The sequence below is a fragment of the Rhinolophus sinicus genome, chromosome X (genome assembly GCF_036562045.2).
Source record: "Rhinolophus sinicus isolate RSC01 chromosome X, ASM3656204v1, whole genome shotgun sequence".
Classification (NCBI taxonomy): domain Eukaryota; kingdom Metazoa; phylum Chordata; class Mammalia; order Chiroptera; family Rhinolophidae; genus Rhinolophus; species Rhinolophus sinicus.
Genome location: NC_133768.1, coordinates 23,130,924 through 23,144,894, shown reverse-complemented (window position 1 = coordinate 23,144,894; position 13,971 = coordinate 23,130,924). Strand labels below are relative to the sequence as shown.

The following is a 13,971-nucleotide window of genomic DNA, read 5'->3' as shown; positions in this document are numbered from 1 at the left end:
AAAGAAAGAAACATAAGTACTTAAGCTGAAAATAAGCTATAGTAATAATATTAGTGAAAATAATAGTTTTGTTACATTACATAAAAGTCAACCTTAGAATCAATGGCAAATATGCCATGGAGATTTAATTCTTAAAGAAAACAGCAACAAACCTCTAGACTTTTAAAAATAAGAAAGAAAATTATTTATATATAGATAAAGTTATGGATATAAATATAAACATAAAGAGATAGAGATATAGACGTAGACATAGACGTACACATATAAATAGATATAAATAGAGAGATTTTAATCCTCTATTAATAAATAGTAGCCCTTTTACTCTATCGAGATGCCCCATATGTTGAATTCTGTCTGTCTGATAAAATGATGCATTACACACTTGTAATTCATTCTTCAGTAATTGAGGAATGATTTGGATATACAACTCAATATCATTTGCCAGACAATATTCTACAAATGCATTATTCATGTGGTGCTTATTTTGCAAACGCTTTATAATATACAAATGCACCTGCTGTCTGCCATTCATCTTGCTCCTCTATTCTGTCTCAATTATTTTGTCCCCATCTGATAGGATAATAATCACAAGAGAGAAAAGGTAAAAGTTTCTTGACTTATAATAGAAAAGTGAATGAAAAATGATAAGTGTAGATGAACAAATGAAACAAATTACAATAGGGAATTATAGGGAAAAGAGTGAATAATTGTTATATGAAAATATCTTGAAATATATCTGCTAATTACAAATGATTTCTGCAGCTTCTAAGAATATATTTTAGGATAATACTGTAAGGTAAGAAACCAAATGACTTGATCAAACCTCCCTCTCCCCCAAAACTTGAGTAAACTCATACATTCAGGTGATACTTGAAAAATATTTTATACCTAAGTATAAAGATTTATATCACCCAAAAATGTCATCTTCCTGATTTTCTGGAATTGAAGGTTGCTTGAAAAGAATGACCTATTGGTTCATCCAAGGTAACAGTATATAAAAGTTGGAGGTAGAATGAGTCCTGACTCTAGCAAATGAATTTGTGATACAGTATTTTCATCAGTGACATTTCTAATCATGTCATACTACTTTGCTTAATATCCTTTTCTGCCTCTGCATACTCTGTGGAATCAAATTCAAACTACATTATTTGGCAAAAAGGTCCCTTTTGATCTGAATTTAGCCTGTCACTACTCCCCATCTCCTAGCACTTCCCCTTTCACATCTATGCGTTGGCCATGCTTAACTACTGGTGCCCCTGGTGAGCCACGTTCTCCCTCACTTCCATGTGTTGGTGAAGACCCTCAACGAGGAACTCCTTTCCATTCTCATTTAATACTCAACCTAAGTACCGCCCCTTGGGAGACTGAGTCTATTTCTATATTATTGTCTAGTACAACGTATTTCATACTATTTCACAGGGTGATTTGCAGATGAAATATGATAGTAAATATAAAGAAAAATAAGAATTCGAAATGTTCATTATTCTAAGTACACTTTTCAGAGTTTGTGTTTATTGTTCCAACATAGATTGTATAACTTTGCATACATTTATAGAGTATTAGTACTTTTACTGGAATTATTTAAATTTACTATATACAATTATATGTAATGCATATTTATGTTCTCTAAGTATTTGTGTTGAATGTGACAATTGTCTTTTTAAAACATCAAAAGAGTACTAACGGGATTTATTATTGTAAAAATAGGAAAGAATTAATTATTTTATTGTAAGTTATTTTAATTCAAATAATTAAATAGTAATTAAAACTATAATACTTATATGTAAGAAACAAGAAAATGAAACACAGTTTTGTCTTCTTCGCTTTGGACCTAGAAAATATTCCTGAAGTTATGATTCAGCCATAGGTCATTCTGATGAGCTATAACAGAAAAGTTTTCTCTTGTGAAATTCCAAGATGACACTGAAGAACAAGAAGAATACAAATCACTAAGATATACTCCTTTTTATTTCAAAACATCCCATTTGTTGTGCATTTGTATTTTACAGAAGTTTTGAATTCTGGGTATATACTTAATCCATGCAAATAAAACAATGTTCTCTTGTCTCTGTTTACCTGTTATTACATCATGTGATAATAATCTAATGGAGTCTTATTAGATTGCGGTGCGATGCTTGGGATGACAGGGTGTAAAAACAGATGTAGTGGGAAAATGGGGAATTAGTGTTCACTGAGTATAATTTCAGTTTTGCAAGATGAAAAAGTTCTAGGGATTTGTTGCGCAACCATGTGAATATGCCTAACATTACTGAACTGTATACTTAAAAATGGTTAAGGTGGCAAATTTTATATTATGTGTTTTTTACCACCATTAAAAACTTAAAGCAACAACCATAAAACAGATGTGGTGTACAAAATGTTTGATTTTCAGGGGCCTTAGTCACTTTTGTACTCATAGCAGGATGGTTCAGAGCACAACCCTTTGAAGCTAGACTGTCTAATTTCCAAACCTGGCTCTGCGGCTTACTAATTGAGGGACCATCGGTAAGTCACTTCACTTCTCTGCTGCCAAATGGAGATATTCAATAGGACCACTTTCACATAGTTGTTACAAGCATTAAAGAAGATAACATTTGTAAGCTGTTTAAACATTTCATAAAATAAATTCTCCAGAATAGCTGAAACGGAAGGAGTATTCTCACCAAATTTAAAGGATATGTTTTAGATGCTCTAACAATAGGTTACATGCAAACATGAAGTCATTCTGGTGAGCCACAGGGACCATCTGGAAGTGGTGCTAATTCTCCAATACAAAGACATGAGATCCGCATTATCATTGATTTTTAAAATGATGTGGCATCAGTTTTCTAATACTTTGGATACAGCAAGCAAATAGTTTGTAATATAAGCCCCACATCAAACACCTCAAGAGGAGATCCCCTGAATTGCAAATTAAGTTGCCTCACACAGGACCCACTCCACATAGCCTACTTCAATGTAGGGGGCGGTAGGACTCAAAGTAATTAATGACTGATGATTCCCCCAGGCAAAGGAGGAAGTCAGTGAGCAAGGTGTTTCAAAGTGGAAGGATGCCTGTGGATACAGTGGTAGGCACCAGTCAGAACCAGCAGTGCTCAACCACTCACCTAAAATGCTTAACAGTAACTACATATAAGGGGTTGCCATACCTTGCATTCGTTCATTCATTCATTCATTTATTCATTCACAAATATTTATTGAGCATCTAATACAGGACAGACTGTGTCAAAGCCCTAAAGACATGGCAGTAAATGAGACATAATATCTTCAAAAGCTTCCAGTCTAGTACATTAAGAACAATTATTATCAAAGTAGTGAAAACTCTAGCTTGGCTTTCAAATTAAATTGTACTTATGAAGCACAATTCATGCATTAACCTTTTTATTTTTTATGATATTTCAAGACTATAGCATTCAATGATAATTTGAAGAAACACTGCAATTTAGGATTTAAAATGGAATTAGCAACCGACCTCCAGATGTAGTGTTGACACAATGTTACTTTTTTATCACTTTTTCTCATTTCAGCTTAATAAGCTCTCTTGGCTCTCATCTTTCAATGTTTAATCCAAAGCAATTAAATTGATATGCAAATGCCATTTCCATTGCTTTAAGAGTGACACTTAACACACAATTTCGTTATAATAGGCAACTAGAATGTTTGTAAAATGATCAGCTCATTTTTATTTTTAAAATATGTGCTTTTCTTGCAATGTATGCTTATAAATAAAATATACACACACACAAATTTTATTTGATAAATGCCATGTGGATAATATTTACGTTGTATACCAAACACGAAGTCACTACAATGTGACAGGTCTATTTAAAAGCCTGCTATTCTTTTGTTCAGTCTCTACAGAAATATTTTAGCTAATGAATTGTATTAGCAAAAAACACAAGATAAGCAGAAAATAAAGTGTGTGTGTGTGTGTGTGTGTAAGATAGTTTGTCTTTTAGAAATTAGTTCTAGTAGGGAATCAGAGGTTATAGTGGAAATGCCAGATATACTTTATGAAAATAGATTCAATTGGTTAAGCTTGTATGGTAGGTTGGTTGTGTAAATGGTCCCAGTTCTTCACTCCTGCCTGTATCTATACCCTTTGAAATGTAACCTCCACACTGAGTCTACCATGTGACTTGCTTGGGCCAATGGAATGTTAGAAGTCATAAAGCAGGGGCTTAAATCAGTACATTACTTTTCTCTTTGTTGTTCCACTGCCATTGACACAAGAACATGCCTGATTTAGCCTCTGGAGGATGAAAGTCTCAAAGGGCTACATTCTAGCCTCCCCAACCCAGTTATTCCAACTGAGGTCATCCTAAATCAGTCAACAAGTAGTTGGCTTCTAGAGAGGAGGTCAGCTGTAGTTGTCTAGATTTAGGTGATTGTGTAATTTCTCACCTCTGATAGTCATTTATTTTGTATCATAATCAGTTGGGAAAACACATTATGTAGGATGGTACATATCACTGTCTTAAGGTTTAATAGATTTTCCATTAAGCATTATAGACATATATTCAATAACACCCTTAAACAGAGGCTTTAGAAAGATACTCTATTAAGGAGAAAAATGTATCAGAATTTGAGCATTTCTTCAAAATGGAAATAATTTTTGATTAAAAGCCTTGTATAGTAGCTGAAAAACCATTTGATAGGCAAATTAATATTAATAATAAATGTACATTAATGTATAATAATAAATGTATATTAATGTATATTAAATGTAAATGTATATTAATACATTCACTCAATAAATATTTATTGAGAAACTACTACGTGCTAGTTATTGTCTGAAGTTCTGGGATACAATACAGATAAGCTTTTGAAAATCTATTTAAGTGCATTACTCGGAAAACTCAAATAAAAACTCATTAATTCAGCCAAATACTATAAACAACATAAAAATCGGCATTACAAAATTTGTTTTGAGAGAAATAATAAGTTAAAAATACTACATTTGTGTTCACACCCAAAGAGGAAACAAAAGTATGACATAGTAAAGTCTGTGAGCAAGAATTAATCTGGACTTTATTTAAATTTCAAGCCCTATAATTATTTCCTGACTAATCTATTTCATCTGTGCCTTAAGACTTACATGGCTAAGAACCATTTCAGTGAATTTAAAAACTTGCACTTTTAGTATGATCCTAGGACACTCAGTTTGCCAATTTACCAAACTCTAAATCGTGGAAACCCATATCTCCTGTCTGGAGTGGAGTGTTCAAGGGTTTAGAGTATGAAGCAAAGGTGAGACAGATGGGTTTAAATCCAAGCCCCACCATTTATTAGTTGCCTGAGCTAGGTCAGTTATCTAAACTCTTTAACTCATTACTATATACATGTTTTAAACTCCAGAGTTGTACTACACTGAATATTGGAATTATTAATGGCTCATAGATATGTTTTCCTCTGATACTATGGCTCCATGCCATACTTTGTTGTCTACATTAAGAATCAAAAATGAAAACAAAAAAGTTTCAGCCAATTAGCATAACGGTTTATGTCACATATTCCTTTTTACTTTGAACATCATACCTGAATTTACAAACTACATTGTTCTGATATCCCAGAAGAAAGAAAGAATTACTATTTAGGGGTTATAGCTTTATGTCACAAATATTTCCTGACTGTAATCATTGGAGCACATCAAAAAGTATCTTTAAAAAATGTATCTGACAAGGCTAAATACATTGTTGGGATACAGACTGCCATTTAGAATTATAAAGTCTACTTTTCCATTTTTCCTAGAACTCCTCACACATTGTATTCATTCCTTGGGTTCTTCTCACGGCATTAGATATAAGATATACATATTATTAAAGACAATTACTATTGGTTAGTAATGGTTTTCTAATCCCAAGCTCTGCACAACCATTAAAATTATCACCATCATCATCATCATCATCATCATCATCATCATCATCATTTATCTTCCACAGAGTGTGGCACTGTATAAAAATTAATAGATTGTGACTTAGAAACACTGAGATTGACCACCATCTGTATCAGTGTGTCGGTTGCTTTGGCAAGTCTCCTCACTGCTCTGAGCCTCTTTGTCCTTGTATATGAAAAATGAGTAGAAATATCTCCCCTAATTCATTGGTTTGGTAGGAGGATCACAGTTAAAATGCACATGAAAGTAAATATAGGTAGAAGACCTTCATAAACAATAAAGTTATGTGTTACTAATTTTCTATGCATCTCAGTTTCACCTATAGAATAGCAATAATAATTTGTACATCATAGGATTTTCTGAGGACTCAACGGGAAAATATATGCAAAACACCATAATGCCAAAGACAGAGTAGTTCAATAATTGATTAATGGTGGCTGAATAATTTTAAACATTTAAAACAACTTAGAAATGTAGAAATAAAGAATTATTTATAGGCGTTGGCATTATATATACATTTTCATAAATTGTAATCTATAGTATAATCAAATATATCCTCTTTCATTTGTAGTACATTAAACTGTTCCAAGTGAGAAAGAATAGCAGGAAAAAATCTGACGTGAAATAACAGTGAGATTCATGCTTTCTCTGACTCTCCCTATTATCTCCAGATGAAAAATTTCATAAAGTATCAGATGACTTATATTATTAACTTTCTATATCGCTATTGTTTCTGGGTATTGGTTTGATGAGCAAATGTACCAAGAATATTCTTTTGAGGTCAAAAGATCCTTTGTTACAGTTCATATCTGATAATTAGTTCTAAGAGAAGACTATGAACCAGCCTTGATTTATGTGTTCCATAGTCAAATGTTCATTAACTGATTTTTTTCTTAAATTTGAATACAGGATAGAATTCCCCAAGATTAACACAGGCTGTTATGCTTCCAGTTCCTCCATCATTCCTTCCTTTTTTACCTCCTTTAATCAGCTTATATTCCATAACCCCTTCCTGGCTTCATTTAATTCCATGACAGTTTAAATGGTCTGGTCAATCATTTCAATAATGCTCTCTTTCCACCCATGCATTTCTCACTATGTCTTTTTATTTCACCCAATTTGCAAAGTCCTGACTCTTTCTCCAAAGTCATGCATTCATTCTTAAATCACACAGTCAAATCATCCGGAGGTTTTTTAAAGATTATTTTTTGTAAAATCTTCTACCACATTAATGAAAGTAACTATTTCAAGGTGTTTGAGGTTGATAGAAATTGTCCAAAGGGGGAAAAAAAATAAGTTGAAATGGAGATTAGAAATAAAGCTGCCAGTAGCAAGAAAGTCAGGTCAGAAAATGAGAATTATGTCCAAGCAGTCTGAAATGTTAAATAGAAAATCTGGTTGAGAAAATTCCTATATGAGAAACAGTGGGGGAGTTCTAATTCTATTAATACAGCAAGCTAAGTTATTTGAATCAATCTCCCACTGAAAATAGTAAAACTACTGGGTTTTTTCCCCTCAAAATCAAATAATTCCCAAGATCCCTAGGCCCAAATCTAAGTAAAACCAGAGTCAAAGAGTAAAGTGGCCAACTAAAGATATTTTCCTGATGGCATTTACTAGACCTAGTAATCCCAATCACCATAGCATAGGTTTAATGGTGGCATAGATCTGGAAGGGTAGAGACAGGGGGCTCAGTCAAATCTCACATTGAAGAGACTCCTCATCCAGCAAAGCTAAGGGCTACATCCACAAGAAAAGGATGAAACAACTAAACTTGACCCTCCCCAACCCTTAGACATCCTTAAAGCAGATTTATAGCACAAATTCATATTACTTAGGTAGTCCCAAAAAAACCTCAAGCTATGAATTTCATTTAATTGACAGTGATCCCAGAGTGATCACACCTTAGGCACCTACCAAGGCAAATGGAAATCCTTTCTATTAATAGAAGAGTTGCCCTTCACTCTAGGCCTCAAAGAATCCCCCAAAATCATATTCCAAGAAAAACATTCAGGTTGTTAAAAAAAAACAAAACAAACAACTCAGCACAAAAGGAACAACATGCCTTGAGCAAGAATCATGAGCAATCACAGAGCTCTCTCTCCACTCTTGCTAGTGAAACTATAGATACTAGAATTATCAATCAGCAATTTTAAAACAAAGAAAGACAAAGCATATAGATATTTCTGTATCTGTCTACAAAAGTTGCCTAATTTGAAATAAATAATTCTTAGAACTTCCAGAAAAGAAAAAAAATATAATAATTTTAAAACAGCAAAGAATAGGTTTAATATACAGCTGATGAGAAATAGAAATAGAGCATACAGTGGCGGAGAGGGAGGCAGTCAATGAAAGAGGAGTACCAACTATCTCCCTCTCTAATATCCTTCTTTATTCAGGCTGAGCCTTGACAAATGGTATTGGAATTCTCTTTATAAACAGGGATGGATCTTGAGGGTCACAGATGATGGCAGGTCAGCTTTGGGAAGAGCACAGATGTAAAGACACCAAGTCCACAGATTTCTAGACTGAATCCTTGGCCTTGATTCACCCTTAAAAAATGAAAGTTTTGCTATCTATATAAAGATAATAGAGCAAATCAAAATCCACTTTTAGAAAAAAAAATCCAGAATGTACACCATATATATTAGGAGATTCTTCCCCAAAATTAATTATATATTTTTAATATGAAATTGAATGCAAAGAGCAAAAAAAGTGATATTTTATATGATAATTAGACTTTCAGAAAAAAATAACAACCAAGCACTAATTATGTACCAACCAAGGTATTAAGTGTTTTGTGCAAATCATCTCCTCAACCCTCAAAAATATTCTAAAAAGAAGTCATTAATATCCTCCTTTGACACTTGAACTAGATTCAGAGAGGAGAAATAAATGATAAATGATATGACAGGATTTGAACTCAGGTCTGCTGACTCAAGAGCCCAAGCTCCTAACACGGAAAATAGCGTTATTTTATATAAATAAATTCAGGTTAAAACAGCAATGTCATCTTATTTTTAAAAGCACAGTTTACATCTCTACTACTTCAATGAAGTTCACCCCCAAATTTCTTCCCAGAATTATGGCAACTTACTATCAAATTGGAAAAATACTGCTAGGTAAAAGGACTCTACCCTAAATAGAAGTTGTTTACCATTCTACATCATGAACAATGTCTTCACTGGGTACATAGAAGGCAACCTGATAAATATGCTCAATTTGGGTCTAAAAAATTGTGCAGGTTAGAGTAATGGTCAACTACATAACAAGGCAAACCGTGACATCAATGAAGGAAAGAGCTTCCACGTGGTTACAAAGCTAGCTACTGAAGATTGAGACATCAATGGTAACATGCTGACTATGAACCAGCTGGAGGATGTAAACAAACTGATTTTAGCTAAAATTTAAAAAAACAAACAATATTTAGCAGTATTTTACTTAGCATAATAATCTCAAGATCCATCCATGTTGCCATTTGTGACAACATGGATGGATCTTGAGATTATAATGCTAAGCGAAATAAGTCAGACAGAAAAAGTCAAGAACCATATGACTTCACTCATATTTGGAGTATAAAACCGAAAATAACAAATGAGCGAGACAAACAAACAGATAAACAAAAAATCATACAGACATGCAACAGTTTAATGGTTATCAGAGGGTAAGGGGGGAAGGAGGATGGTAGAAGAGAGTAAAGGGGGTGTCAAATATATGGTGATGGAAGGAGAACTGACTCTGGGTGGCGAACATACAATGTGATATATAGACGATGTAGTATAGAAATGTACACTTGAAACCTATATAATTTTACTAACCATTGTCACCCCCAATACATTTAATTAAAAAATAAATTAAATCACAATATTTAGATCAATGGAGGGACTAAGCTTGTTTTTCTCCACACTAGTTAGACAAAAAGATGATGATGTAACTAGAAACTATGTCATATGAACCACTGTGAGAACTAGAGAGATTTAGCTTATAAAAGAATATAGGAGCATAACTGAGATAGGAAAGTCATAGGCAGTTAGGGACAGGACCACGGTGGAGTGCATCAAGGCCCAGACCAACAGTCTCAAAGTGAGATGAGAAAATCCTAGGCAGTCAGGGAAATACTGCGGAGAACATCACCTCAAGGTCAAAAAGAACAGTAACTAACAGAAAAAAATGTAGAAAAGGGAACTAGGTGGGAGGGCCTACAGCATCAGCCTGCCTAGTCAGCCAAGATACCAGCCCTGGTGCAGGAACGGGGTGTAGGGGGGAGCCCAACGGGCTCCTGGTGAACAACTTAAAGATTATGGATCCAAGGATATATAGTCTCCGGCTCAGCTTAGCATGCGGGGTATTCCGTTTTGATCCCCACCTCTCTTCAGAGAGCTGTACTCTTGTGCTTTTCGGTTTGGTGATAAAACTGTATACTGCTTCAATTTACCTCTACGGGTCTGCATTCTCATTCTTTGAGTGCCTGAGGCCACGGACTCTGGGCACCAGACACAAGAATCCTATATCATTAGGAGGCTTGTCTGGGATTGAAGGAGAGGTAAATATTATCCTTGCTTTTCTACTTGCCCACTTATAGGCCTTCATCATTTTCGTTCCTTTCTCCTGTTACACAAATATTGGGTCTCCAACAGCCACGTAAAGGTGACTAGCATGGCTGCCAATCTCTAAGCCTCAGAGGACAGGCCTCCAGGGACTAGAGACGGCTGATCCCTTGATTTGCATTGGGAACGTTGGCTGCCTGTGGCTCGGCTTCTCTTTCTCCTTGGGAAGGGGAACGTCCTCCATGTGCAACTTGTACTGCTCCCTCCCATACTGTGGCTTTCTTTTCAGCCTTTCCTGTTTTTGCCATTTTGTGAGACGTTGGTCCAGGCTCTTTCCCAATTAGGTCTCCTCACCTGCCTGACACATTATTCTCAATGACATCTGAGGTAAGAAAATGGACCTTTGCCTTTACCACACTTCCTTAGTCGCCAGGGACCTTCTCTTCAAACATCTGGCAGAATTTCTCCTCACGCCCCACTGGGAACTCCTCCAGGCCCTCAATCATTGGTGGCGTTGCCCTAAGGTTCCCACCTACCACCTCTGTTGTTTCTGTTCCCTGGCCCACTCCTGCCATTTCGGTAGCTCTTGCCTGATGGCCCAGGTTCACTGCAGCCTCCACCCATGGGGGTCTGAATATTTCACTGCCTTTTTCCTACACCTCTGTTTTTGTCATCCCTCTGGCAGAGTCATCAAGGTCATCCCCCCATATCCCTGGTTCCCTTTACGTTAAGGAATCCTCTTTCTTTGAGGTCTTTTGAGGCTTTCGCCACCTTTACCTCAGCCCTTATCAGGACTGGGACTCCCTAGAGTTCCCCTCCATCAGACTCTCCCTCAGGCAGGTTCCCTCCTTCCAAGTCTGGGCCATTTACACCCTCATCACCGTTCTCTTCAAACGGAGTCGCTTCTACATAGATCGTGCTGTCAATTACAGGGATGCCCAAAGTTGGGGCCTCCATCCATCAACCCTGAGACAGCCCATTGTCAGCCATACATTATACAGATCTCTGATCGCGGGGGGAGGTAAGCACTCACTCGGGCTCCGGGTCAGGCAACACAGGTAAGCATGACTAATCCTGGCAACCCACGGCCCCACCACCATCCACCCACCTCCTAGTCATGCAGCAGGTTAGACTCATGGCACTAGAGAATGCTCTAGGCAGATTAGTGGGAGAAAAGAACAATAAAGGGACGCACTTTCCTCTTCTCCTCCCTTTCAGAATGGGCAATCAGCCCCCAACCACCTACACCCCCCTGAAATGCATCCTGAAACATTGGGATAAATTTGATCCCCAGACCCAGAAGAAACAGCATATGACATTCTTTTTCTCTGAAGTGTGGCCTCAATACAAATTAGAAGATGGGGAGACCTGGCCTCCTGAGGGAAATATCAATTACAACACCATAATACAATTGAACTATTCTGTAGATGGGAAGGTAAATGGTCTGAAATTCCATATGTTCAGGCTTTTTTTGCCCTGAGGGACAATTCAAACTGATGCAAAAAATGTAAAATTGACCCAGCCCTTCTGGCCCTAGTCTCATGTCCCCCTCCACCGAAGGTTTCTCCTCCAGATAGAACACTTTCCGCCTTTCTTGTGGATGGGCTATAGAAACAACACAGCCACCCAGAGATCTCTCCTCAGTCCTCTGACTCTTTCCCTCCCTCTGCAGGGCCAACTTGTCCCTCAGCACCCTCTATCTGTTCTCCTTACCCTGGACCGCCTGCCCGCAGCCACTACGCCCAAGGGACAAATGTCTTGCTGTTACAAGAGATGTCAGGAGAATTCAGCCCGGTCCAGGTCCAGGTCCCTTTCTCCCTACAAGACCTCAAACAGATAAAGGGAGACTTAGGAAAGTTTTCAGATGATCCAGACAAATACATAGAGGTTTTTCAAAACTTAATTCAAGTTTTGGAACTCTCATGGAAAGACACCATGTTAATCCTCAATTGGACACTTGCCAGCTCTGAAAAACAAGCGGCTCTACAAGCTGCTGAGCAATTCGGGGATGATCAATTTTCAGTATATCGTGATGAACAGACAGTCAGGAAACCTTTCTCCACAGGAAAGCAGAAGGAAGTATCCCTTAAAACCTGAGATTTGACAAGGACTAATCTCCGTTATTAATAACCTTAAAAAGACAGGGCTCCTCAGGACATGTAACAGTCCATGTAACACCTCCATCCTGGGAGTCTGAAAACCCAGCAGAGACTGGCAGTTGGTACAGGACCTTCAGGCCATCAATAAGGCGATCATCCCCATACACCTTATTGTCCCAAATCCTTACATACATTTAGCCCAAATACCTAAAGAAACTAAGTGGTTCACTGTCTTAAACTTAAAAGATGCCGTCTTCTGCATACTCTTACACCCTGAGTCACAATACCTTTCTGCCTTTGAGGTCTCCAAAAGTCAGACCTCTCAGCTCACTTAAACAGTCCTTCCCCAGGGTTTAGGGACAGCACCCATTTATTTGGACAGGCCCTCTCAAAGGACCTGTCCGACTTCTCTGACCAGTGTACCCTGTTACAAAATGTAGATGATCTCTTATTATGCGCTCCCTCCGAAAGCCTTATAAGCATGGAACAACTGCCCTCCTAAACTTCCTGCTACAAAATTTCTAAAGCCAAAGCCCATATGTGCCAGACCACAGTCATATATTTGGGTTTAACGCTTTCAGAGGGACAGAGAGCCCTGGGGCCAGAAAGAATCCAACCCATTTCCACGTACCCCCTCCCCAGGACTCTTAGACAACTTAGGGGTTTTCTTGGCATTACAGGATATTGCTGTCTATGGATTCGTACCTATGGGGAAACAGTCAGACCTCTGTACCAAATCATCAAAGACACACAAGAAACCAAGATGCACCTGGTGCTCTGGAACCGCGAGGGCAAGCAGGTCTTTAACCTCCTGAAACAGGCTTCACTAACTGCCCTGGCTTTGAGTCTCCCGACCAGGGGGCCCTACAACTTATATATCACAGAGAGAAAAGGAATGGCGCTGGGGGTCTTGACCAACAAAAAGGGCCAGCCCAACAGCCGATAGGGTATTTAAACAAGGAGCAGGACTCAGTAGCTCGCGGGTGGCCCACCTGCCTCCGTAGGGTTACAGTAACTGCCCTCCTAGTACCCGAGGCCCTCAAACTCAGCCTGGGGCAAGCCTTCACAGTACACACCTGTCATGCAGGATCTTTAGTCCCACTCCCCGCATAAGAATGCGGGATATGGTGAGGCCAAAAAGAAACACCCATGGAGCCATCGATAGGGGAGTCATACCACTACAGTCTCACTGGCGGCTGGGTTGGAGACACAGGAAGCAGGAGCCACACGATCTGCAACCTGCCATCTGCTTCTCTGCCAACGGACCCCACTTGCTAACTGCAATCCACCGTGCTAATTGCAATCTGCTGTGCCAACTCCAATCTTCCCTTGCTAGCTTAGCCACCGCAGTTCTATCAGTGGCTAATGGCTAACTGGTTACAGCTGATGGCCAACCAGTCACAGATGATGGCCATTTACTATCTGAGCC

General features: G+C 37.9%; 1 protein-coding gene across 1 annotated transcript in view; it reads right to left on the bottom strand.

Moving 5' to 3' along the window:
* The window catches only part of IL1RAPL1 (interleukin 1 receptor accessory protein like 1), a 1,306,469-nt gene that overhangs the window by 555,974 nt on the left and 736,524 nt on the right, over positions 1–13,971 (bottom strand). The window lies entirely within an intron of this gene.